The following is a 27,676-nucleotide window of genomic DNA, read 5'->3' as shown; positions in this document are numbered from 1 at the left end:
AACCTCTGGTTGTTACAATCGCCTTATTATTGAGTTTATCAACAGTGTAGAAATTCTATCAAACACTCATCAATCAACTATTATGAATGGCCAAAAACAAACAAACAAAAAGAGGTAACTAGAAAATCATCAATTCAGCCTTACCATACAAGACGCCGCCAAAGTATTGCAAGGATGCATAAATATTTTGAAATATGTTTAAATAATGTGTCCTGACTGCCAGTAAAAATTTTTTTCCAAGGAAATGTTATTAAAAAATGTTTGGGCTATCCACGAATGTTTTCACAAGCATTCCTACCAGGCAACTACGGAAACCTCAGAAAAAACTCTGGCCAACAGAAGAACCCTTAAGAAAGAAGCACTGAATAGAAGGTGATCTAAGGAAATGTAGACAGGAATATCTGAGCTATTAAGATGGTCCAGAAGTAAATGCATGTTTCATGAAAGCGATTGAAACAAATAATTCTGACCGAAAAAAATTAAACACATTTAGACAGTGAGGACACACTCAGTGAAAATGTTTGTTTGTTGATCCTAACATTTTATTTTGCATGTACTTGCCAGAGCAGGAATTGACCAAAATAAGATAAATGCAAACATCTCACGGAAGGAAAAATTATAGAAAATTTGTAAGTGTAAAAAAGATGAGAAAATTTGCTTCCTGAACGTAGAGCAAAAATCAGATATTTATTACTTATTTAAAGTAATAATAATTTTTCCAGCATAAGACCAGAAGCACAAAAAGTACTTAAATATCAATTATATTATACATTACTATAGATTTTACATTAACAAAATGCTGTATCATTCCTTCAGTTAACTCACATAACACTTCTCTGAAACAAGCTGATAAGAAAGATTATTATCGCCATTTTACAGATGAAATTATATTTGCTGGATAAGCCTGTTCTTAGTCTCTTACATCACATTTGCCTCTTGGCATTATAAAATATACTTTTAAAACACTACTTTTGTTATTTTAGAAAAAAAGCTTTATGGCATACAATATTGACCAGTATTAAGAAAATAACTTATATGATAAAGGAAAAGATTAGGAATTTGTAGGAAAATATAAAAGCTTATTTATTAACGCATTTCTTTAATTACAATTGTTAGAATACTTGCTGTCCACACTTTGTTTTCTTTTTCTTCTTTTTTTTTTTTTGAGATGGAGTCTCGTTCTGTCGCCAGGCTGGAGTGCAGTGGCACGATCTCAGCTCACTGCAAGCTCTGCCTCCCGGGTTCAAGTGATTCTTCTGCCTCAGCCTCCTGAGTAGCTGGGACTACAGGCCTGTGCCACCATGCCCAGTTAATTTTTGTATTTTTAGTAGAGATGAGTTTCACCATGTTGGCCAGGATGATTTAGATCTCTTGACCTGTGATCTGCCGCCTCAGCCTCCCAAAGTGCTGGGATTACAGGCGTGAGCCACTGCTCCTGACCCACACTTTATTTCATTCTATATCATAATCATCATCATAAGTCCTAAAATACATAAAGACCTATTTATTTTTCCAATTTTCTTTCTGAAGTTCTTGATATAAACCGGGCCTAAATCATAGATGTCATATAAGGAAGTTCACACTTGAAAGAAATTTCTCTTATTTGACTTGCCTAAGTTTCCTGATCTCTTTTCCCATCTGCTTTTTCCTTTTTCCCTCCCACCCCTTAAATGCTGTCAGTTCGTAGGTTCTGGCATCAGTTTGTTATTCCATGCTATTTTGCTAACTCCAGACACTTACTTGCAGGGATTCTACTGATCCCACTAAAAGGCCATGGTGGGTTGAGAGCAGAAGGAGCATACCTTTATTTCTGGCCCCACTTGTCTCCCAGCTCCAGTCCTAAATTTCCAAGTGCATGATGGAGATCTCCACTTGTTCCTCATTAGTACATTAAACTCAAAATATCTAGAAGATTATTCACTGACTTTTCACCAATAAACCTAACTTTCTAATTTCCATGAGGACAATATTATTCTTCTAATCACCTCTTTAAAAAAAATCTCCCCAGTTCCTGTGTCTCTAGGTCCAATTGCTAAATCCTATTGATTTTTACCTACTCAATATCTGTAACACTTGTATTAGTCTATTCTTGCACTGCTATAAAGCAATACCTGAGGCTGGGTAATTTAGAAACAAAAGAAGTTTAATTGGCTGACAGTTCCACAGGCTGTGCAGGAAGCATGAGTCTGGCATCTGCTTGGCTTCTGGAGAGGCCTCAGGAAACTTACAATCATGGTAGAAGGCCAAGGAGAAGCAGGCATGTCTTATATGGCCAGAGCAGGAAGAAGAGAGACAGGTAGGAGGTGCAATACACTTTTAAACAAACAGATCTTGTGAGAACTCATTCACTACACAGTACCAAGGGGGTATGAACCCCAGATATCTAAGACGGGTCTCAGTCAATTCAGAAAGTTTATTTTGCCAAAGTCAGGGACACGTGCCCATGATGCAGGCTCACAAGGTCCTGGTCCTGACAACATGCGCCCAAGGGGGTGGGGGCACAGCTTGGTTTTATACATTTTAAGGAGACATGAAACATCAATCAATGTACGTAAGATGTACATTGGTTTAGTCCAGAAAAGCAGGACAACTTGAAATGGGAAGGGTGCTTCCAGGTCATAGGCAGATAAGAGAAAAACCAAATGGTTGCATTCTTCTGAGTTTCTGATTAGCCTTTCCAAAGGAAGCAATAAGATATGCATTTATCTTAGTGAGCAGAGGGATGACTTTGAAAAGAATGGGAGGCAGGTTTGCCCTAAGCAGTTCCATCTTGACTTTTCCCTTTAGCTTAGAGATTTGGGGTCCCAAGATTTATTTTCCTTTCACATTTTAACCTTTTTCTTTTTAAAATCCACTGGAGAAATCATTTTAGAAGAAAATGAGTCTCTGGTCTCAGGTTTCATCTGATCCCTCATGGCTAGGATGGTTTATTTGTAGACGGGTAAATCCCACGTTATTAGAAAAGCTCATTTTTAGCAGGTTGTGAAGTCTCATGTCCTATGAAGAGAAAATAGGGGGAGGAAGGGAGAAAAACAACAACAAACAAAAACAAACAATCCTAGAAAGTCAATACAGGCCATATTACTCTGAAGTCCATGTATCAGTAGGCAGTTATGAAAGTGGCTTATGTATGTAAATAGGTTGCTGTTATTTTCTTCTGAAGCTTAAGTTGTCTGCCTTTAGTTCACAGGGCTTTAACAAAGCACAGCTTAGTTTTCAGTTATTCAAATTAGGAAAAAATAGGAGAAAAAAGAAAAATAAAGATGAAAAAAATTGAACATATTATTTTGGAGACTTATCACTAGGAAAAATTTTAGAATTCAGCCCAACTGTAGAAAATAATAAAAATTGAAAAACATTAAGCAAGTCTAAAATCTAATGACAGGTGTACTATACTTTTTGAAACATAATTTTTCTCTCTTCAGGTTCCTATTTTTACTAAAAACAAATCACGGTAGGACTGATTTACTTTATTATACTTGGCCTATTTGTATAAAGTACAGCAAGAATAATTATTTTTCACATAGGCTTTTTTTATGGAACTTTGTTTCATAGAAGGAATCTCAGATAAGACTTTTTTAAAGTCAAGCTCAGCCATGGCTTTGTACCATCAAATGCCTTTGAGCTGGGTAAATTCCTCTCCTCTTGAGATCCCAAGATAATTTGGGTCTCCTGGACCTATCAGAAAGTGAAATTCTTTACTTACCACAGGTCAGGAACCCTATACAGGGACTGTGTAGACAAGGTATGAGGCCATTGTTCCCAAGGGGTTTTTATTGGCTCTATTTAAGTCAAGTTTGATTCCTTAAAGGAAATCACACCATTCCAGTAAAATAATCAGTTTCTCCAATGGTGTCCTGTTGCAAAATAAAACATTCTTATTGCACTTATGCAAGTAACTGTATTGCCATAAATTAAGAATACTCACAAATAGTTTCCACATTCTGGAGAAATGAGGTTGAGAGAGAGAAATCCAAATTTGTTTACAGGAGTATACTTCACTCAATTGCGATAAGCTGTAAATAAGTCAAAAGCAAAGTTTTCTTGACTCTGGAAAAGAAAACAAAGAATCATCAATGTTTTAAGATTTTTTTAAATGATTACTTCACTCTTCTGAAGTATTCGGTCTTTACATCTCCCTTTACATTGGCCTGTGATTATATTTGGGTCTTGATTTTGGTTTATCTTGAATTGGAAAATAAATAGGGCTTCAGTCTTTTATTAGTTCAGTCCATGCAGTTAACTCCTGTTCTGCTTGACATTCAAGAATATTCCACCTCTCCATGAGAGTCCTGAAGGTTTTCCTCCATTCTAATGTCACAGTCTCCAAAGTTATCAGAACTCTGCATTCAAGAACACCTTTTAGAGCTACAAAAGCTGATTATAAAACCACCTTCTAAAGAGGACCAAAACAAGAAACCAATTGTCCATGGATGACAAAAAGTTTTAGTGCACCCACAGTCAAAAGACACAACTGACAAGGAAATTTGTTACTGCTGTGGCACATAATAACTTAATATAACAGTTATAATTATTACTAATAACATACACTAAGTCATATCAGAAATATAGGAGTTTCCCACAATTTTAAAACACATACCAATAACATATTTATATGAATACAGTCTAAAGAAAGCCAAACACCATCATTTCATATTTGACAATACTTCCTGTAGGATTTTTATATCAAATAAATCATATATGTCATTTTGGACTTTAGGGAACCTAATATCTTAAAGGAATAATTAGGTCAGAAAAAAGACATAATTTATAATTTGATTTTAGAAAGTTTTTCAAATATCAAAGGTTTTAAACGCTTGATATCACAAAATAGGGTCACAGGTCATTGTAAAATAAGTCATTAATTTAACCAAAGTGATAATTCAAAGATTTCAAAAACAAGGAGAAAACTGTTATTTTTTGAGAGAGGAGACTTAATTTTCCAAACAATAACCCCTAATAAAAACAGCATGAGGCCAATTAAATTTGTTTCTCAAACTTTTATAAACAATCTATAAAATTTTAAACATCTTGACCATACAATATAATTTCCATAAGCCTTTTACAACCTTTATAATCTTTATTAAGGAGTGGGTTAATGCGTCAAGAAAACCTTGTTAATACGACATAGGGGCCCATATACTGGTCTTGCATCAGTGTGCCTTTGACATTGGTGGTTAATTTATAGGGAAATTGAACTTATTTTATGTTTCAAAATCGGCCCTTACAATATCACCCACCTCTTCCATGATAGTCCCTGATCCTTAGGAGCTGAATATCTTTAATTTCTGGCCTTGTGTCTCATGAACCCAATTTATTTTGATTGGCATCTTCCACTGGATCTGAAGATGAGGCTTTAACTACTGTCAGTGTTAAGATTTAGAAGGACTTGATGTCCTTTTTAGACCCAGGAGTCAAAGCCCTGTAACTTACTTAATGGCACAAGGACTTTAAAATCACATACAGAAAGTTACACAGATGCAATAATCTTAATTTTAAGAAAAAATTTTAATCTCAGTTTTTTCTAAGCAAACCAAACTTAGTAATAATGACATGGGAATTATTTTGATAAAGCATAAGATCTAATTATTAGGCCAGTTACCCAAAGGCAAAATAAAAGACCTTCTGCAGTGCAACTGCTGTTCCCTATGGGGAATATTATGTTGGAAGAAAACATTTCCTTTAGACCTCTAAGATAAAAAAACTTTTTCTTTTTCTTTCTTTTTCTTTTTCTTTCTTCTTTTTTTTTTTTTTTTTGCATCAGGCCACAACAGTTAGAAACTGTAGGAAAAAAAACTTACAGGAATTGAAAATGAGTTAAAGAATAGAGTTTGATTTCAGGTCTTTTAAAAGAGGAGAGAAAGCTGAAAACAGCAACATGCAATAAAAGTTAAACTTTGCATTAAAAAAACTATAATGTCTTGTAATTTATTAAGAGTGGAGCAATGCCTTAAGAAAATGTCATAGTTTGAACCAATTCTTTCATGTATAAGTGTGTTTTTTAATCAAAACTCAATCTCTAGAAAGACTATTATAATTTCCCTCTAATTATAGACAGCTTGGTCACATAAAAGTTTTTCTTTTTTTTTTTAATAGATCCTCTTATTATGACTTACACTGACCATTCATGACTGTTTGGAAGTTCTGGTTTGTCCTGAACATCCCTCATTTTTAAAACAACCAGTTATTTTATTCTAGGACAAAATTTACCATATAAGCTTCTTTCTCATATAAAGTTATTTTTCTTTAAGCTTTCTTACCAAAAATGCCTCTTTAATTATATTAATATAACTTTCTTTACATCTCTCTTATTTCCTGGTTTCTTTTTCCTTGTTGTATACATAACCTTTAAAGAAGCTTTGAATTAGACAACAATTATTCACCTTTTAAAAAGGACACACTGTTTTAGAAAGGATGTTTTCCTACAATTTTTTTGAAAATACCCAATTGATGAAATATCTATTATTTAATTTAACTTTAGTTTCTAAATTATGACAAGTTTGTCTACAAATATTTATCCCATTACATTTACCTAATTATTTTAATAGTTTACCTAGATTATTTATGATACCTGCAATAGTCATCATTTTAAGTTATGAAACTATAACTGCAAAATTATAACCGGGACAATGAAAAAGGTCTGACCCAACCTACTCCATCTTGCTTTTAACCTCTAAGCTGCCCTTGTTCATTTCCGGGCATTGGATGAATTAACTTTGGGAGTATCATAGTTTATAGTTTGGTTTTGAAAGAGATGATAACAGTCCTTCACAAAACAAACCCCCTTCCTGCCTGGGGACTTGACTGCCTAAGGCCATAGATTAGAAGTTATGGCTATTTCACTAAATAATTCAATATTTAGCTATTTTCATTAAATCAATATTAACTTCTTATTTATCAAAAATTATGCAAGCAAAGATAATTGTATTTTGGGCTGGGTTTATAGTTTTGTATCCCTTATGCCAAATTTTGACACCTTATAGTATTTGGCAGGGATAAGTATGAAATTGCTTGATCAATAAATGAAAACAAACATGTATGCTGAAAATTCTTAAGCCATTTCTACTGTTCTTTACCAATAATTTTAAAGCTAGCTTATTAAAGATTTTACTTAAGTCACATGAACTTGAAAAGCATTGGGGTTCGTTATTTAATTGATGGCTACTCATTAAGCCAATTTGGTACCTTGTGGCCAAAACACAACAAAATACATGTACGTACACATAAACACACACATACATTTTCATACACTAAAGATCCTATAGCTTTTACTGCAGAACTCTAGCCATGAGATATTAATACAAACTTATTGGTCTGCAAAACCAGTAACAAAAAGGAATGGTTGGAGTCTAACAGTAGATTTTATCTTGGTCAAAAAGTAACAGCAGCTTTAAAGCAGGGAGAAAAGAAAACAGAGAAAGAGAACTTAAGAACTCTGTAGTTTGAAGGTCAATCTTACGGCCCCTTTTCTTTCATGTAAATGTGCACAAAGACCATAATAATTCTATTTTACACAAACTCTAACAAGTAGAGGTGCCGTAAAACCAATGCAGTGCCCAAAAGGGGATCATTCTCCTTGTTTTATCCTCATTTTTAGATTATTAATTTCCCACTTTTCTTTTTCTTTTTTTTCTTGAAAGGAGGAACTAAGCTATGGCCTAGGGTTTTTGTGGTGTGTGCTGATTGTGGGTGGGACTCCATAGTGTGTTACCACTGAGTTGTTGCCACCCTCTTTCATGTCTCAGTTTCATTCTCTGGAGGTCTAGCACCTCCAGGAGGGCTCAAAGCTCAGTGACCAGCCCACATATGTCCTTCCTGGATGAGTCCTTTTTTTAAACAAGTTTGATGGGGATTCTCCATAGGGCTGCTGCAAATCACAGGTGGTCAACCCTCTCTACACTCCCACGAGGCCCCTGGTCACCCACGGGTGCCTTTCAGCTGGGTGAAGCAAAATGTTCACTCTCTTCGAAGCTGAGGAAACTAAATCTCTCATTTACCTATGAAAACAACAGTTCAGTTTCTCACACAAATGCGCACATACAAGCCAAACTGATATTAATTCTGGGAGAAAAAGCAATAGAGAAGACCCTTTAGAACGCATCTCTGAATTAGAAGTAGAATCCTTAAACAATAACTTCCTAGGAGAGAAAGAAAGGAAAAAAAAGCCAAAACCACTTCCTGTAAACCACCTTCAGCCACCCCTAACTTTGGAGTTCTTGCCTACCATTATACACACCAAGGTCAAATCTTCTCACAGTACAAGGTAATCTCTAATAGCCCCAAAGCCAAAGAGGTCAAGTCATGCAATACAGGAGAGCAGAGCTTTAGACCCAAGAAGAATGTGCCCATGACTCTTGAAACTCCACAAAGAAAACAGAACACCCCAAAAGGGGTGAGTGGTGACTTTGTTCTGAGTTCTCTAAGGAGTTTGAGTCATTAGAAGCCTTCTCTCTAGATTATTCTTGGTACTGAAGATGACAAAGGGGGAAGGCGGTATGGGGTGGAAGAAAAGTAAACAAAAGAACAATTGTTGTTTTGTTTCCTTTTTTTTTTTTTCAGACAGGAAGCAAACACAGAAACCAAATGCATGGTTTTGGGTTTTTGTTTTTTGTTTTTTCCTCTTTTACAGCTGTGAGGAATTTTAGCCAATTCAGAGAGGTCTTGTTACCCATACTTTGAAATTCTCATTCAGATTTGACCAGGTCAGGTAGGGTTGGTCAAATCTGAAAGGAGAAGGACCAGAACAAACAACAACAACAACAACAAAACCAACAATATGATTACTGAGTACTCTAATGGTAAGGAGAAATTAAGATCAGCTGGTTGTTAACCTTAACTTTAGCCAAGACAAAACCCCAATTCAGCTACTTACGTAGGGATGGGTCTCAGACTGAAGACTGCTCTCTTCCACCTTGGAAGAAGGAAAAAACTCAAACTCACCTTCCCTGTTGGAAGCAAGCTCAAACTCTAGAAAGGAGTTACCTCCCTTTCATCATCATGGAAGCAGGAAAACTTGCCTCCTTTGTTGGAAGCAAGTAAAACTCCCACTTCCCTGAACCAAGAAAAAGGAGTTTTAAAGCAGAATAAACTTTAGATCTAGATCAAATTTGGGGGGATCAGGGATTCTCTGAAGGTGATGCTTCCAGGCCTCAGCAAATTATTCTATTGGTTTGAGCCATAAAGACAGCTCAAACTGGTACTAAGCACCAACAGGAGATATGTCAAAGGTCAGGGGAACCTCCACTCAGAATCCCTTTGTGATTGCCAAATGTGAACTCCAAATATCTGAGACAGGTCTCAGTCAATTCAGGAAGTTTATTTTGCCAAAGTTAAGGACACGTGCCCATGATACAGCCTCACAAAGTCCTGACTACATGTGTCCAATGTGGTCAGGGCACAGCTTGGTTTTATACATTTTAGGGAGATATGAGACAGCAATCAATATATGTGAGATGTACATTGGTTTGGTCCGAAAAGGCAGGACAACTCCAAGAGGGAGCAGGGAGTGGGGTGGGGGGCAGTTCCAGGTCACAGGTAGATAAGACACAAACCAAACAGTTGCATTCTTTGAGTTTCTGATTAGCCTTTCCAAAGGAGGCAATCAGATATACATTTATCTTAGTGAGCAGAGGGATGACTTTAAATAGAATGGGAGGCAGGTTTGCCCTAAGCGTTCCCATCTTGACTTTTCCCTTTAGCTTAGTGATTTTGAGGTCCCAAGATTTATTTTCCTTTCACAAGGAGATGGCGCTAAACCATTAGAAACTGCCCCCATTATCTAATCACCCCCTATCAGGCCCCACCTCCAACACTGGGGATTATAATTCAACATGAGATTTGGGCGGGGGCATAACCAAACCATATCATTCCGCCCCCTGGCCTCTCCACATTTCCTGTCCTTCTCACATTGCAAAATACAATCATGCCTTCCCAACAGTCCCCCAAAGTTTTAACTCATTCCAGCATTAACTCAAGAGTCCAAAGTCCAAAATCTCATCTGAGACAAGGCTAGTCCCTTCTTTTTTTCTGAGACGCAGTCTTGCTCTGTCGCCCAGGCTGGAGTGCAGTGGCACAGTCTCGGCTCACTGCAAGCTCTGCCTCCCTGGTTCATGCCATTCTCCTGCCTCAGCCTCCCAGCTAGTCCCTTCTTTTTATGAGCCTGTAAACTCACAAACAAGTTAGTTACTTACAAGATACAATGGGGGTATCTGACTGTTACTTTACCCATTGTATTCTTTTTGTTTTCATTTTTTAAATGTTTACCAGACTTTATTTTTAGAGCAGTTTTAGGTTTACAGCATAATTGAGAAGAAATTACAGAAATTTCCATAAACCCTCTGCCCCGCTCACATAAGTAGCCTCTCCCATTATAAACATCCCCCTCTAAAGCAATACAGTTGTTACAAATGGTGCTCTTACATTGACATATCATTATCACCCAAAGTCCATAGCTCACATTAGGGTTCATTTTTGTACAATCTTGGTTTGGACAAATGTCTAATGACATGTTTCCACTATTTTAGTATCGTACAAATTAATTTTACTGCCCTGAAAATCCTCAGTGCTCTTCTTGTTCATCTCTGTCTCCCCCCAACTTTTGGCATATACTGATCTTTTTACTATCTCCATAGTTTTGCCTTTTCCAAAGTGTCACATACTTGGAATCATGCAGTATGTAGTCTTTTTTGATGGGCTTATTTCACTTGGTAAATGCATTTCAGTTTCCTCTGTGTTTTTTCATGGCTTGATAGCTCGTTTCTTTTTAGCACTGAATAATATTCCATTATCTGTTCCACAGACAGTCAACAAACTGTTCCACAGTTTATCCATTCACCTACTTAGGGACATTTTGGTTGCTTCTAAGTTTTGGGGATTATGAATAAAGCTGCTATAAACGTCGGTATGCAGGTTTTTGTGTGGACATTTTTCAACTCCATTGTGTAAACACCAAGGAGCGCAATTGCTGAATTGCATAAAAGTCTACTTAGTTTTGTAAGAAACTGCCAAACTATCTTTCAAAGTGGCTGTACCCTTTTGCATTCCCACCAGCAATGAATGAGAGTTCTTTGTTCCTCCACATCCTCACCAGCATTTGGTGTTGTGTTTTATGTTTTGGCTATTCTAATTGGTATGTTGTGGTATCTCATTGTTTTATTTTGTATTTCCCTAATGACATGTGATGTGGAGCATCTTTTCATGTTTGTCATCTGTATTTCCCTGATGACATATGATATGGAGCATCTTTTCATATGTTTATTTGCCATCTGTATATCTATAAGTTAGAACATACAGTATTAGGTTTTCTGTTTCTGCATTATTTTGCTCTGGATAATAACCTCCAGCTCCATCCATGTTGCTGAAAGGACACGATTTCATTCTTTTTTATGGCTATGTAGTATTCCATGGTGTATATGTATCACATTTTCTTTATCAAGTCTACACTTGATGGGCATCTTCATTGATTATGTTGTTTGTTTTCTTATTGTTGGTTTTAAGTGTTCTTTGTACATCTTGGATAATACTCATTTATCAGATATATCCTTCACAATATTTTTCCCAGTCTTTTCATTCTCTTGACAGTGTCTTTCACAGAGCAGAAATTTTTACTTTTAAAGACATTCAACTTACTAATTCTTTATTTTATGAATCGTGCCTTTGGTGTTTATCTAAAAAGTCATTGCAAAGCCCAAGGTCATCTAAATATTCATGTATGTTAACTTTTAGGAGTCTAAGAGTTTTGCATTTTAGTTAGTTCTTTGAGTCGTTTTGAGTTAACTTTTGTAGAGGATGTAAAGTTTGCATCTAGATTCTTTATTTTTTGTATGTAGATGTCCAGTTGCTCCAGCACCGTTTGTTGAAAAGACTGTCCTTGCTCCATCGTATTGCTTTTCCTTTTTAATCACAGATCAGCAGTCTATATTTATGTGGATCTATCCCTGAGCTCCCTATTCTATTCCATTGATCTATTTGTCTGTTGTTTTGCCAATACCACACTGTCTTGATTACTACAGCTTTATAGTAAGGCTTGAAGTTTGGTAGTGTCAGTCCTCAACCTGTGTTCTTCTTCAATATTGCATTGGCAATTCTGGGCCTTTTGCCTTTCCTTATAAACACTGTAATCAGTTTGTCCTTATCCACAAAATTACTTGATGGGATTTTGATTGGGTACATTAGTCACGGTTCTCTAGAGGGACAGAACTAATAGGAGAGATGTATTTATAAAGGGGAGTTTATTAAGGAGTATTGACTCACATGATCACAAGGTGAGGTCCTACAATAGGCCATCTGCAAGCTGAGGGGCAAGGGAACCAGTCTGAGTCCCAAAGCTGAAGAACTTGGAGTCTGATGTTCGAGGGCAGGATGCATCCAGCACAGGAGAAAGATGTAGGCTGGGAGACTAAGCCAGTCTAGTTTTCTCACGTTCTTCTGCCTGCTTTTATTCTGGCCATGCTGGCAGCTGATTAAATTGTGCTCACTCGGATTGAGGGTGGGTCTGCCTGTCCCATGCCACTGACCAAATATTAATCTCCTTTGGCAACACCCTCACAGACACACCCAGGAACAATACTTTGTATCCTTCAGTCCAATCAAGTTGACACTTAATATTAACCATCACATTGGGGTTGCCTTGAATCTACAGATCAAGTCAGGAAGAATTAACATTGGGACAAAATTGTGGCCTCCTATCCATGAAATGAAATCTCTCTCCACTTATTTAGTTCCTTAATTTCTTTCATCAGAGTTATATAGTTTTCCTCATTTAGATCTTGTACATTTTTTATATTTATGCCTAAGTATTTCATTTCTCAGGGTGCAAATATAAACGGCACTGTGTTTTAAATTTCAAATTCCACTTGTTCATTGCTGGCATATAGGAAAATGACTGACTTTTTAATGTTAATTTTGTATCCTGCAACCTTGCTTTAATTGCTGTTAGTTCCAGGGGTTTTACCAATACTTTCAAATTTTCTACATAGATACCATATCATCAGTGAACAAAAACAGTTGTTTATTCTTTCCCAACCTATATAACTTCTTTTTCTTCTTAAACTTTTTTAGTTAGGACTTCCAGTATGGTGTTGAAAAGCAATTGTAAGAAGGAAGATTCTTGCTTTATTTATAATCTTAATGGGAAAGTTTTGAGTTTCTCACCATTGAGTACAGTGTTAACTGTAGAGTTTTTTGTAGACATTCTTTCTCAAGTTGAAGAAGTTTCCCTCTACACCTAGTTTGCTGAGTTTTATCATAAATGGGTGTTGGAATTTGTCAAATGCTTTTCTGCATCTATTGATATGATCATGCTATTTTTCTTCTTTAGCCTGTTAGTGTGATGTATTACATTAATTGATTTTCAAATGGTGAATTAGCCTCACATATCTAGGATAAATCCCACTTGGATGTGGTGTATAATTATTTTTATACATTGTTGGGTTTAATTGGCTGGATTTTGTTGAGGATTTTGGCATCTATGTTCATGAGAGAAATTGGTTTATTGTTTTTGTTTTTTTTTTCCTTATAGTGTCTTTGCCTGGTTTTGGTAGTGTGTAAAGCTGGACTTATGCAATGAGTTACCAAGTGTTCCTTCTCTTTCTGTCTTCTGAAAGAGATTGTAAAGAACTGGTATCAGTGGCTGGCAAGATGGTCAAATAGGAACAGCTCCGGTCTGCAGCTCCCAGCAAGATCAACACAGAGGTGGGTGAGTTCTGCATTTCCAGCTGAGGTACCAAGCTCATCTCATTGGGACTGGTTAGACAGTGGGTGCAGCCCATGGAGGGTGAGCCAAAGCAGGGTGGTGTGTTGTATTACCTGGGAAACTCAAGGGGTTGGAGAACTCCCTACCCTAGCCAAGGGAAGCTGTGAGGGACTGTGCCGTGATGAATGGTGCATTCTGGCCCAGAAACTATGCTATTCCCATGACCGTCACAACCCATAGACCAGGAGATTCCCTCAGATGCCTATACCACCAGGGCCCTAGGTTTCAAGCACAAAACTGAGCACCCATTTGGGCAGACACTGAGCTAGCTGCAGGAGTTTTTTTTCATACCCCAGTGGCACCTGGAATGCCAGAAAGACAGAACCGTTTACTCCCCTGGAAAGGGGGCTGAAGCCAGGGAGCCAAGTGGTCTAGCTCAGCACATCCCAACCACATGGAGCCCAGTAACCTAAAATCCACTGGCTTGAAATTCTCACTGCCAGTACAGCAGTGTGAAGTCAACCTGGGATGCTTGAGCTTGGTGGGGAGAGGGACATCTGCCATTACTGAAGCTTGAGTAGGCAGTTTTCTCTTCATAGTGTAAACAAAACTACCAGGAAGTTCGAACTGGGTGGAGCACACCGCAGCTCAGCAAAACTGCTGTAGCCAGACTGCCTCTCTAGATTCCTCCTCTCTGGGCAGGGCATCTCTGAAAGAAAGGCAGCAGCCCCAGTCAGGGGATTATAGATAAAACTCCCGTCTTCCTCGGACAGAGCACCTGGGGGTAGGGGCGGCTGTGGGGGCAGATTCAGCAGACTTAAACGTTCCTGCCTGCTGGCTCTGAAGAGAGCAGTGGATTTCCCAGCACAGCGCTCTAGCTCTGCTAAGGGACAGACTGCCTCCTCAAGTGGGTCCCTGACCCTGTGCCTCCTGTTTGGAAGACACCTCCCAGCAGAGGTCGACAGACAACTCATACAGGAGAGCTCCAGCTGGCATCTGGCAGGTGCCCCTCTGGGATGAAGCTTACAGAGGAAGGAACAGGCAGCAATCTTTGCTGTTCTGCAGCCTCTGCTGGTGATATCCAGGCAAATAGAGTCTGGAGTGGACCTCCGGCGAACTCCAGCAGACCTACAGCAGAGGGGCCTGACTGTTAGAAGGAAAACTAACAAACAGAAAGGAATCGCATCAACATCAATAAAAAGGACGTCCACACCAAAACCCCATTCGAAGGTCACCAGCATCAAAGACCAAAGTTAGATAAACCCATGAAGATGAGGAAAAAGCAGCACAAAAAGCCTGAAAATTCCAAAAACCAGAACGCCTCTTCTCCTCCAAAGGATCACAACTCCTCGCCAGCAAGGGAACAAAACTGGATGGGGAATGAGTTTGATGAATTGACAGAAGTAAGCTTCAGAAGGTGGGTAATAACAAACTCCTCCAAACTAAAGGAACATGTTCTAACCCAATGCAAGGAAACTAAGAACCCTGAAAAAAGGTTAGAGGAATTGCTAACTAGAAGACCCAGTTTAGAGAAAAACATAAATGACCTGATGGACCTGAAAAACACAGCATGATAATTTCACGAAGCATACACAAGTATCAATAGCTGAATCAATCAAGTGGAAAAAAGGATATCAGAGATCGAAGGTCAACTTAATGAAATAAAGCATGAAGACAAGATTAGAGAACAAAGAATGAAAAAGGAATGAACAAAGGCTCCAAGTAATATGGGAATATGTGAAAAGACCAAACCTATGTTTGATTGGTGTACATGAAAATGATGGAGACAATGTAACCAAGTTGGAAAACACTCTTCAGGATATTAGCCAGGAGAACCCCAACCTAGCAAGACAAGCTAACATTCAAATTCAGAAAATACAGAGAACAACACAAAGATACTCCTTGAGAAGAGCAATCCTAAGACACATAATCATCAGATTCACCAAGGATGAAATGAAGGAAAAAAATGTTAAGGGCAGCCAGAGAGAAAGGTCGGGTTACCCACAAAGGGAAACCCAACAGACTAACAGCAGATCTCTCTGCAGGAACCCTACAAGCCAGAAAAGAGTGGGGGCCAATATTCAACATTCTTAAAGAAAAGAATTTTCAACCCAGAATTTCGTATCCAGCCAAACTAAGTTTCATAAGCGAAGGAGAAATAAAATCCTTTACTGACAAGCAAATGCTGAGAGATTTTGTCACCACCAGACCTGCCTTACAAGAGCTCCCGAAAGAAGCACTAAATATAGAAAGGAAAAAACAGTACCAGCCACTGCAAAAACATACCAAATTGTAAAGACCATTGACACTATGAAGAAACTGCATCAACTAATGGGCAAAATAATCAGCTAGCATCATAATGACAAGATCAAATTCACACATAAGAATATTAAGCTTAAATGAAATTGGATAATGCCCCAATTAAAAGACACAGACTGGAAAATTGGACAGAGTCAAGAACCATCCTGCCGTATTCAGGAGACCTATCTCATGTGCAGACACACATAGGCTGAAAATAAAGGGATGGAGGAATATTTACCAAACAAATGGAAAGAAAAAAAAAAGCAGGGGTTGCAATCCTAGTCTGATAAAACACACTTTAAACCAACAAAGATCAAAAAAGACAATGAAGGGCATTACATAATGGTAAAGGGATCAATGCAACAAGAAGAGCCAACTACCCTAAATATATATGCACCCAATACAGGAGTACCCAGATTCATAAAGCAAGCTCTTAGAGACCTACAAAGAGACTTAGGCTCCCACACAATAATAGTGGGAGACTTTAACACCACACTGTCATTATTAGACAAATCAATGAGACAGAAAATTAACAAGGATATTCAGGACTTGAACTCAGCTCTGGACCAAGCGGACCTAACAGACATCTACAGAACTCCCCACCCCAAATCAACAGAACATACATTCTTCTCAGCACCACATCGCACTTATTCTAAAATTGACCACATAATTGGAAGTAAAACACTCCTCAGCAAATGGAAAAGAACAGAATTCATAACAGTCTCTCAGACCACAGTGCAATCAAATTAGAACTCAGGATTAAGAAACTCACTCAAAACCACACAACTACATGGAAACTGAACAACCTGTTCCTGAGTGACTACTGGAAAAATAATGAAATTAAGGCAGAAATCAAGAAGTTCTTTGAAACCAATGAGAACAAAGACACAATGTACCAGAATCTCTGGGACACAGCTAAAGCAGTGTTTGGAGGGAAATTTATAGCACTAAATGCCCACAGGACAAAGCAGGAAAGATCTAAAATCGACTCCCTAACATCACAATTAAAAGAACTGGAGAAGCAAGAGAAAACAAATTCAAAAGCTAGTGGAAGAAAAGAAATAACTAACATCAGAGCAAAACTGAAGGAGATAGAGACATGAAAAACCTTTCAAAAAATCAATGAATCCAGGAGCTGGTTTTTTGAGAAGATTAACCAAATAGACCACTAGCCAGACTAATAAAGAAAAAAAGAGAGAAGAATCAAATAAACACAATAAAAATGATAAAGGGGATACACCACTGATCCCATAGAAATACAAACTACCATCAGAGAATACTATAAACATCTCTACGCAAATAAACTAGAAAATCTAGAAGAAATGGATAAATTCCTGGACACATACACACTCCCAAGACTAAACCAGGAGTAAGTCGAATCCCCGAACACACCAATAACAAGTTCTGAAATTGAGGCAGTAATTAAATTAAAACAAAAAGTAATTAAAACAAAAAGTCCAGGACCAGATGGATTCACAGCCAAATTCTGCCAGAGGTACAAACAGGAGCTAGTCCCATTCCCTTTGAAACTATTCCAAACAATAGAAAAAGAGGGACTCCTCCCTAACTCATTTTATGAGGCCAGCATCATCCTGATACCAAAACCTGGCAGAGACACATATGAAAAACAGAAAATTTCAGGCCAATATACCCGATGAACATCAATGCAAAAATCCTCATTAAAATACTGACAAACTGAATCCAGCAGCACATGAAAAAATGTATCCACCACGATCAAGTCAGCATCATCCCTGGGATGCAAGACTGGTTCAACATATGCAAATCAATAAGTGTAATCCATCACATAAACAGAACCAATGACAAAAAACACATGATTATCTCAATAGATGCAGAAAAGGCCTTCAATAAAATTCAACACCCCTTCATGCTAAAAGCTCTCAATAAACTAGGTATTGATGGAATGTATCTCAAAATAATAAGAGCTATTATGACAAACTCACGGCCAATATCATACTGAATGGGCAAAAGCTGGAAGCATTCTCTTTGAAAACTGGCACAAGACAAGGATGCCCTCTCTCACCACTCCTATTCAACATAGTATTGGAAGTTGTGGCCAGGGCAATCAGGCAAGAGAAAGAAATAAAGGTATTCAAATAGAAAAAGAGGAAATTAAATTGTCTCTTTTTGCCAATGACATGATTTTATATTTAGAAAACCCCATCATCTCAGCCCAAAAACATCTTAAGCTGGTAAGCAACTTCAGCAAACTCTCAGGATACAAAATCAATGTACAAAAATCACAAGCATTCTTATACACCAATAATAGAAAATCAGAGAGCCAAATTATGAGTGAACTCCCATTCACAATTGCTACGAAGAGAATGAAATACCTAGGAATACAACTTACAAGGGATGTGAAGGACCTCTTCAAGGAGAACTGCAAACCACTGCTCAAGGAAATAAGATTTCTTTGAAATGGAAAACCATTCCATGCTCATGGATAGAAAGAATCAATATCGTAAAAATGGCCATATTGCCCAAAGTAATTTATAGATTCAATGCTATCCCCATCAAGCTACATTAACTTTCTTCACAGAATTAGAAAAAACTACTTTAAATTACATATGGAACCAAAAAAGAACCCACATAGCAAAGACAATCCTAAGCAAAAAGAACAAAGCTGGAGGCATCATGCTACCTGACCTCAAACTATACTACAAGCCTACAGTAACCAAAACATCATGGTACTGGTACCAAAACAGATATATAGACCAAAGTAACAGAACAGAGGCCCCAGAAATAATGCCACACATTTACAACCATCTGATCTTTGACAAACCTGACAAAAACAAGCAATGGGAAAAGGATTCCTATTTAATAAATGGTGTTGGGAAAACTGGCTAGCCATATGCAGAAAACTGAAACTGGACCCCTTTCTTACAACTTACACAAAAATTAACTCAAGATGCATTAAAGATTTAAATGTAAGACTTAAAATCGTAAAAACCCTAGAAGAAAACCTAGGCAATACCATTCAGGATATAGGCATGGTCAAAGACTTCATGACTAAAACACCAAAAACAATGGCAAAAAAAGGCAAAATTGACAAATGGGATTTAACTAAACTAAAGAGCTTCTGCACAGCAAAAGAAACTATCATCAGAGTGAAAAGGCAACCTACAGAATGGGAGAAAATTTTTGCAATCTAGCCATCTGACAAAGGGCTAATATCTAGAATCTACAAGGAACTTAAACGAATTTACAAGAAAAAAACAACCCCATCAAAAAGTGGGTGAAGGATATGAACAGACACTTCTCAAAAGAAGACATTTATGCAACCAACAAACATATGAAAAAAAGCTCATTATCCCTGGTCATTAGAGAAGTGCAAATCAAAACCACTACGAGATACGATCTCACGCCAGTTAGAATGGCAATCATTAAAAAGCCAGGAAACAACAGATGCTGGAGAAGATGTGGAGAAATAGGCATGCTTTTACAGTTGGTGGGAGTGTAAATTAGTTCAACCATTGTGGAAGACAGTGTGGTGATTCCTCAAGGATCTAGAACCAGCAATCACATTTGACCCAGCAATCCCATTACTGGGTATATACCCAAAGGATTATAAATCATCCTACTATAAAGACACATGAACATGTATGTTTATTGCAGCACTGTTCACAATAGCAAAGACTTGGAACCAACCCAAATGCCCATCAATGATAGACTGGATAAAGAAACTGTGGCACATACACACCATGGAATACTATGCAGCCATAAAAAAGGATGAGTTCATGTCCTTTGCAGGGACATGGATGAAGGTGGAAACCATCATTCTTAGCAAACTAACACAGGAACAGAAAACCAAACACCGCATATTCTCACTCATAAGTGGGAATTGAACAATGAGAACACATGGACACAGGGAGGGGAACATCACACACCGGGGCCTGTAGGGGGTTGGGGGGCTAGGGGAGGGATAGCATTCAGAGAAATACCAAATGTAGATGATGGGTTGATGGGTGCAGCAAACCACCATAGCACGTGTATACCTATGTAACAAAACTGCACGTTCTGCACGTGTATCCCAGAACTTAAAGTATAATATAAAAACAACAAAAAAAACTGGTATCATTTCTTCCCTAAATGATTGGTAAAATTAATCAGTGAACCCATCTGGGCCTGATACTTTCTGTTTTGGGAGGTAATTAATTATTGATTTGATTTTTTTTAACCAGATATAGGCTTATGCAGATTATCTTTTTCTTCTTGCCTGAGTTTTGGCCAACTCTCTCTCAAGGAATTGGTCCATTTCATCTGTATCATCAAATTTGTGGGCATAGACTTGTTCATAGTGTTCCCTTAATATCTTTTTAATCTCCATGGGATCAGTCATGATGTTCCTTCTTTCATTTCTAATATTAATAGTTTGTGCCCTTTGTTTCTTTTTTTTTTTTTAGTTAGCCTGGCTAGAGGTTTACTGATTTTGCTTTTGTTTTCATTGATTTTCTCTATTATTTCCTGTTTTCAATTTCATTGATTTCTGGTGTAATTTTTATTTCTTTTCTTCTGCTTACTTTAATTTGCTCTTCTTTTTCTAATTTCCTAAAGTAGAAGCTTAGATGTTTGATTTTAGACTTTTCCTCTTTTCTAACATACGCATTCAATGCTATAAATTTCCCTGTAAGCACTGCTTTTACAGTATCTGTGAATTTTGATAAGCTGTGTTTTCATTTTATTTTCTTTAAAATACTTTTAATACCTCTTGAGATTTCCTCTTGACCAATTTGTTATTAAGAAGTGCATTAATTTCCAAGTATTAATTGGTTTTCCAGCTACCTTTCTGTTATTGGCTTCTAGTTTAACTCTATCATGGTCTGGGAGTAGACATTGTATGATTTCTTATTTATTTATTTATTTATTTATTTTTGAGACAGGGTCTCACTGTCGCCCAGGCTGGAGTGCAGTGGCGCGATCTCAGCTCACTGCAAGCTCCGCCTCCTGGGTTCACGCCATTCTCCTGCCTCAGCCTCCCGAGTAGCTGGGACTACAGGCGCCCGCTACCACGCCCGGCTAATTTTTTGTATTTTTAGTAGAGACGGGGTTTCACTGTGTTGGCCAGGATGGTCTCGATCTCCTGACCTCGTGTTCTGCCTGCCTTGGCCTCCCAAAGTGCTAGAATTACAGGCATGAGCCACCGCACCCGGCGGTGTTGTATGATTTCTATTTTGAATTTGTTAAAGTGTGTCTTATGGCCTAGAATGTGATCTTTCTTAGTGACTGTTCCAGGTTAGTTTGGGAAGAATTAATATTCTGTTGTTGGATGAAGTAGTCTATAGATGTCCATTATATTCAGCTGATTGATGGTATTGTTGAGTTCAACTATATCCTTACTGATTTTATGTTTGCTAAATCAGTCCATTTCTGACAAAGCAGAGTTGAAGTATCCAATTATAACAGTGGATTAATCTTTTCTCCTTGGAATTTTATCAGTTTTTACACATGTTTTGATTTTGTGTTGTTAGATGCATACACATTAAAGATTGTTATGTCTTCTTTGGAGAATTGACCCCTTAATCATTATGTAATGCCCCTTTTCATACCTGATAACTCTCCTTGCTCTGAAGTTTCCTCTGTCTGAAATTAATATAAGCTACTCTCACTATGACTAGTTTTATCATGGTATATCTTTCTCCATTCATTGACATTTATTTTATATGTTTTTTTATATTTAAAGTGAGTTTCTTACAGACTACATATATTGGGTCTTGTCTTTTGAGCCACTCTATCTCTGTATTTTAATTGATACATTTAGGCCATTAACATTCAAAGCAATTGTGAATACAGCTAGATTAATATCTACTATATTTGCTACTGTTTTCATTTCATTGAACTTGTCCTTTATTCCTGATTTTGCTCTTCCAGTCTTTTTCTGCTTTTTGTGGTTTTAATTAAGCATTTTCTATAATTCCATTTTCTCTTATTTCTTACGCTCTCATCTATATTCTGTTAAAAAAATTTTGGGGGTTACCCCAGAGTTTACAATCTACATTTACAACTAATCTAAGTCAATTTTTCATCACACTATATAATTTCACGCATAGTGTGGGTACCTTGTAATAAAATAATCCTAATTCTTCCCTTTCATCCCTTGTGTTATTGGTTGTACCATTCATTTCACTTATACGTAAGCATACATAATTACATACCTGAATACATCGTTGATATTCTTATTTTAAACAAACTGTTATATTTAAGATCAATACAGAATAAAAAATAGAAGTTTTCATTTTACTTTCAGTGATTTCTTTTCTGGGCAGGCGGGGGGAGGTGTGGGGATGAAGTCTCGCTCGTCACCTAGGCTGGAGTGCAATGGCATGATCTTGGCTCACTGCCACCTCCACCTTCACCTCCCGGGGTTCAAGCGATTCTCCTGTCTCAGGCTCCCGAGTAGCTGGGACTACAGGAGTGTGCCACCAGGTCAGGCTAATTTTTTGTATTTTTAGTAGAGACAGGGTTTCTCCATGCTGCCCAGGCTGGTCTTGAACTCCTGGCCTCAAACAATCCACCCACCTTGGCCTCCCAAAGTGCTAGGATTACAGGCGTGAGTCACCACAACCAGCCGAATGTACCATAATGATGTAAAATATTAATAATAAAGAAAAGTGGGCCAGGCACAGTGGCTCACACCTATAATCCCAGCACTTTGGGAGGCCGAGGCAGGCGAATCACCTGAGAGTCAGGAGAGCAAGACCAGACTGGTGAACGTGGTGAAACCTTGCCTCTATTAAAAATACAAAATAATTAGCCAGGCATGGTGGTGCATGCCTGTAATCCCAGCTACTTGGGAGGCTGAGGCAGGAGAATGGTTTGAACCCGGGAGGCGGAGGTTGCAGTGAGCCAAGATTGCACCACTGCATGCCAGCCTAGGAGACAGAGCAAGACCGTATATCAAAAACAAAAAACAAACAACAACAACAAAACATGATGACGCATTTGTCACAATTAATGAACCAATACTAATATATTACCATTGATTGAAGTCAATACTTTATTCAGATTTCCTTAGTTTTACCTAATGTCTTTCTTTTGTTCCAAGATCACATCCAGGATACCACATTATATTCAGTAGCCATGTCTCCTTAGGCTCCTCTTGGTTGTGGTAGTTTTTCAAACTGTCCTTGGTTTTGATGACTGTGGCAGTTTTAAATATTACTATTCAGGTATTTTGCACAGTTTTTCTTGATTGAGATTTGCCTATTTTTTTAACAATTAGACTGGGCTAATATCTTTTGGAGGAAGACCACAGAAGAAGTGTGGTATTATCATCACATCACATCAAGGCTACATACTATCAAATATGGTTTATCACTATTGATGTTAACCTCAATCACCTGGCTTAAGGTGATATTTGTCGGGTTTCTCCACTGTCAAGTTACATTTTTGGTCTCTTTTTCCAACACTCTAGTTTTTGGAAGAGTTTTCCCTTACGTTTTTTACTGAATATTTTCTATATAAGTGAAGCTTATTGATTTTAGTATTTACATATTATTTAAAGTAACACTAAATTATAAAGAGAAGACAGTCATCAAAACATTTGCCAATTACAAAATATCAATGAGAAATTAGAGTACTACCATTAATAATGCACAAGAAAATACCTTTTTCCAATCTCATTTACAAAAATACTTACTTTGCTATTCAGAGCAAATGCTAGATTATGAGACCCACAGAAAGCCACCCTGATTAAAATGTGATTCATTTAGAAGTGTTGATGTATGGTAAGAAATATCCTATTCAGCTCCATACCTATTATCGTGGATTATTTTTCACTCTTCACTAAATATTTTAGTTACTGTCTGTATTCGTTATATATTGCTGCACAAAAAAATTACCCCTACAATTTAGTGGTTAACACATCAAGTGGTTTCCGTGGATCAGGAATGTGGACATGGCTTAACTGGGTCCTCAGCTTCAGGATCTCTCACAAGGCCACAATCATGGTGTCAGCCAGGGCTATCGTCATTTCATGCTTCAACTGAGGAAGAATCTGCTTGCAAGCTCACTCTGTTTGTTTGCAGGCTTCAGTTCCTCGTGGGCTGTTGAACTCAATAGGAGAGCCTCAGTCCCTTGCTGGGAATTGGCTGGGGTTCACCTTCAATTCCTAGCCATATGAGTTTCTCCAAAATTGTAGCTTGCTTCATCAATGTGAGCAACCCAAAAAGGCAAGATGGAATGAGAGAGTGCCCACTAGAAAGAGAAAGCTAGCAAGACTGAAGTAGTAGTCTTTCCTAACTTAACTACAGAAATGACAGCCCATCACTCTTACTGAATTCTATCTATTCTGGAAGAGGGTGATTAAGTCTACACCATACTCAAGAGAAAGGGATGATGCCGAGGTGTGACACTGGAAACTATGTCATGAGCTGCCTACCACATTATCCCTGTGATGTTCCTTCCTATGGGAGGATTCTATATCTCTCTCTATTGAACAAAAGAATGACTATGTGACTTGCTTTAAGCTCATGAACTCTGACAAAAATAACACATTTTCTAATGTTTTAAGGTATTCAAATGCCCATATTATAAAAATTACCTCAGAGAGGCTGAGACTTCTGGAATGGTGGAGTGAAGAGATTGGCAAATCTTCTCCCCAAAAAGCAAAAATAAAATTGGACACTTGAAAAAAAAAACTCCCAACTATCAAAATCAACCAAAGGCATACAAATAACTCAAAAACTTATATTTAAGAAAACTACTGAACCTTGGGTAAGAATGGTGTTATTTAATGGCATTTTAGCCCACACCACCTTAGGGACAGGATGGACCAGGAAAACCATCATCTTTACTGCCAAAGTGGATTGGCTTCATTTGGAGTAGAGTCGGAAGTCCCCATGTCCAGGACATTGTCAAGAACAACGGTGATATTGGTGACAAATAATTGGGGAGGGATGACATCATAGCTAGCCTTAGGGTGTGATTAAGCTTAGAGCAAGCAACAGATTAGCAGACTAGCCAGAAATTTAATGGGAAAAAATGAAGAATGAGGCAGCTTTCCTTATGCTAAACACAAAAATTAACTCAAAATGGATCATAAACTCAAATGTAAGAATGAAAACTATAAAACTTCTAGAGAAACACATAATAGAAAATCTTCATGGCCCTGGAATTTCTTGGGTTAGGCAAAGAGTTCCTAGATATAACATCAAAGGCATAATGCATAAAAGAAAAAAATGATACACTGGATTTCATAAAAATTTTAAAAATTCTTGTCCCTCAAAAGACACTTAAGAAAAATGAAAAGACAAGCCACAGACTGGGAGAAGATATCTGCCAATCATAGACTTAATACAAATGTTATCCAGAATATATAAAGAACTCTTATAATTAAATAAGAAGATAACATACAAAAGAGGCAAAGAATTTGAATAGACATTTCACCAAAGACATGGCTGATAAGTACATGAAAAGAGGCTCAATCACATTAAGTCATTTGAATTAGAAAATGCAAATTAAAACTGTGATGAGAAACTACTTCCTACCTATTAAAATGGCTATAATAAAACAAGACAAACAAAAATAAGCGTTGGTGAAGATATGGAGAAACTGTAACCCATATATGTTGCTGGTAGGAATATAAAATGATTTGTCACTTTGTAAATGTTTAACAGTTTCTTAAAAAGTCATAAAAACTTCTGACATGCTACAGCACAGATGAACCTCAAAAACATGCTGAGTGAAAGAAGTCAGACATAAAAGATTACATATATGTTTTCATTCATATGGAATACCCATAAAAGGCAAATTTTTAGACAGAAAGCAGATTATTTTCTAGGGCTGGGTGTAGCAATGAAGATTCACTGCAAATGGACTCAGGAGATGTTTTGGGGGCGATGGACATGTTCCAGCATGGGTGACAGAGTGAGACTCTGTCTCAAAAAAAAAAAAAAAAAAGGAAGCCACAGATATGACTGTGGTGGTCAGTTGTACAATTCTGTAAATTTACTAACAACCATTGAATTGTACACTAAAAATGGCTAAATGTATGAAAATTATACTTCAATAAAACTGTTATTAAAAAGGAAACACCTATGTTTAGTTTGCCACGTCTCTCTCTCTGTCAGGACGATCAGTTATGTTCCAGATAGGAGGTGTTTCAACAGCCTGGGTCCCAGAATGAACACACATAAGGAGCAGAGTGCAGGAAACTCATGATGGATGTGAACAAGAAAATAACCTTTGTTGTTGTAAGTCACTGAGATTGAGATTTGGGAATCATTTTTTACCACAGCATAACATAGTTTATCCTGACTGCTAGACTTGTCTTTCTGAGGAATAAAATATATCATTACATATTGATGTTAAATTCTTCAGTGGAGAACTTCTGTTTAAGAAGTAAATTTATTATAAGTGTATTTTCTATAATTTCTTAACATAACTTTATGGTTCCTTGAGTTAAAAATATAAACTTTCTGTTACATCCTTTTAGGTTTCATGCAACTCTGAATCATATGACAAAATTATTTACATATATTTGCATAGCACTTTACCAAGAGTTGGGAATATATTAAGGAACAATATAGACATGACCCCTACCTTCACAAAGCTTACAGTTAAAAAAAAAAACAATGTTTATTATCTGTTTGCTTTCTATATTTTAAAACAACTATATATTTATTTTCATGTTCCATGATAGCTTTTAAAATAAAGGAAGTAAATGATTGCTCTTTCAATTTAAACTTCTGTGACTATCACTTCTAATTTGCCAGGTAATTTTTACAATGCATATTTTAATTTGTATTCATTTTTTATTTCTACCAGCAGATGGAACCCTTTAGATTTATTTTGTCTCAAACAGCACTATATAAACTTTTGTGATTTCTTCTAATTTTTAAGAATTCTCTTTTCTTTGATTTAATATTTATTTCTAGAACACAAGTTAATGATAATAGGCAAAGATAGTCATTCTACATTCCAAAAAAACACCTCCACATTAATAAAATTCGTATCAGCATATTCAATTAAAGAATATTCAATTAAATATTCACCTATTCACCCTATCTCACTCCCCTAAGTCCCCACATTCATAAATACACACAAAAAATTGCAAGACACATGGCCTCAGGGCCAAACACTGCATTCTTTAAGGTGCTATGGTACTTTGCAGAAACATTTGTATGCATCTCTGCAAAGGTGTAGAGCAAAAGACCTATTCTAGGAGCAAAACCACACCAGAATGTGGCACTCCAAAGAATGGTCAAAAAGCAGCTCTCCAGCTTTGTGGTAGCTTCTCTCTCTGCACACAGCACCGCTTGAGTTAAACCATGGTTGCTGGTTTGAGGCAAAACAGCACAGGAAAAAGGATGACTTAACTTCTATAAGAAGCCACAGGCCGGACACGGTGGCTCATGCCTGTAATCCCAGCACTTTGGGAGGCCGAGGTGGGCAGATCACTTGAGATCAGGAGTTCGAGACCAGCCTGGTCAACATGAAGAAACCCCATCTCTACTCAAAATACAAAAAAAAAAAAAAAATTAGCCGGGCATGGTGGTGCATGCCTATAGTCCCAGCTACTAGGGAGGCTGAGGCAGAAGAATAGCTTGAACCTGGGAGATGGAGGTTGCAGTAAGCCGAGATCGTGCCACTGCACTCCAGCGTGGGTGACAGAGTGAGACTCTGTCTCAAAAAAAAAAAAAAAAAAGGAAGCCACAGATATGCTTC

The sequence above is a fragment of the Pongo pygmaeus genome, chromosome 2, assembly GCF_028885625.2.
Source record: "Pongo pygmaeus isolate AG05252 chromosome 2, NHGRI_mPonPyg2-v2.0_pri, whole genome shotgun sequence".
NCBI lineage: Eukaryota > Metazoa > Chordata > Mammalia > Primates > Hominidae > Pongo > Pongo pygmaeus.
Note: the sequence above shows the minus strand (reverse complement) of the source record.